Source organism: Cebus imitator, unplaced genomic scaffold (assembly GCF_001604975.1).
Source record: "Cebus imitator isolate Cc_AM_T3 unplaced genomic scaffold, Cebus_imitator-1.0 Scaffold1024, whole genome shotgun sequence".
In the NCBI taxonomy this organism is placed as follows: Eukaryota; Metazoa; Chordata; class Mammalia; order Primates; family Cebidae; genus Cebus; species Cebus imitator.
In genome coordinates, this window is record NW_016108339.1 from 4892 (window position 1) to 6021 (window position 1130).

Consider the following 1130-nt stretch of genomic DNA (forward strand, 5'->3'; position numbering starts at 1 on the left):
GTAGGGACAGTGGGGACTGGGGAGTTGGGGAGGGATAACATGGGGAGAAATGCCAGATAGAAGTGATGGGGATGGAGGCAGTAAACCACATTGCCATGTATGTACCTATGCAACAATCCTGCATGTTCTTCACATGTACCCCAGCACCTAAAGTGCAATTATATATATATAAAACATATACATAAATATATATTATATAATATATATTTCGTATTTATTTATAGAAATATAATATAATATATATTTCATATATATATATATATATATATATATATATATGTGATTGGCCACCTCTCACTGCTTTTACATACTAGGGTCCCAAAAATAATGTGTCTCTAACTGGTCACACAAGTTTAATAACCAACACATATTTGATAGATTTAATTATATATTTATTTTTATTCTCATTCCCAGAAATAACAGTCTTAATCCTAATAGTGTCAGTGTTAAAAATCAGCACTTGCTTTTGTGTCTGAAACTGACAAGTTTGATTTTATCCATGACAGCCTACTGTTGTCACATAGAAAATATGATTTAAACTTGGATCATGGATGTGAAAAGCAAATGTCACTGCTTGGAGGGGCCAAATATATAACATCTAGTTAGGCAGAAATCACTGTAATAATGTCTCTTTTTTGTTAGATTAGTGAGTGTTGTCTGGAAACAATGTTATCACCCTTCATCTTCACAGGACAACCCGTCACACACACACACACACATCACCCACACACACACCTCACCCATACACACATCACACATGCACACTCATCCTTTTCAGTGGGATTTTAGCATTTGCCTTCAGTTTGACTGAATTGTATGTAAACCTTGGTTTGCAGGGACATATTTAAAATGAATTGCTAGCCAAAATGCAGGTATGATAGAAATATAAACATTTATAAAATTATATAATAATTCATAGTAGAGTTTGAAAAGTTTGGTATCAAGTTAAAATCAGTTAGTCTTACTATAAACAGCAGATATGTAATGTACATGTTGGTGTACACATGCCTGTGTGATAAGAGAAAATGGTAGAGAAGTAAAGTACACTGGAGCTTTTAAAAATCAAGAGGAAACAAAGCCTAATCTGCACGGTTAGGAGAACTTACAAATAGGAAATGTTCATAATTATA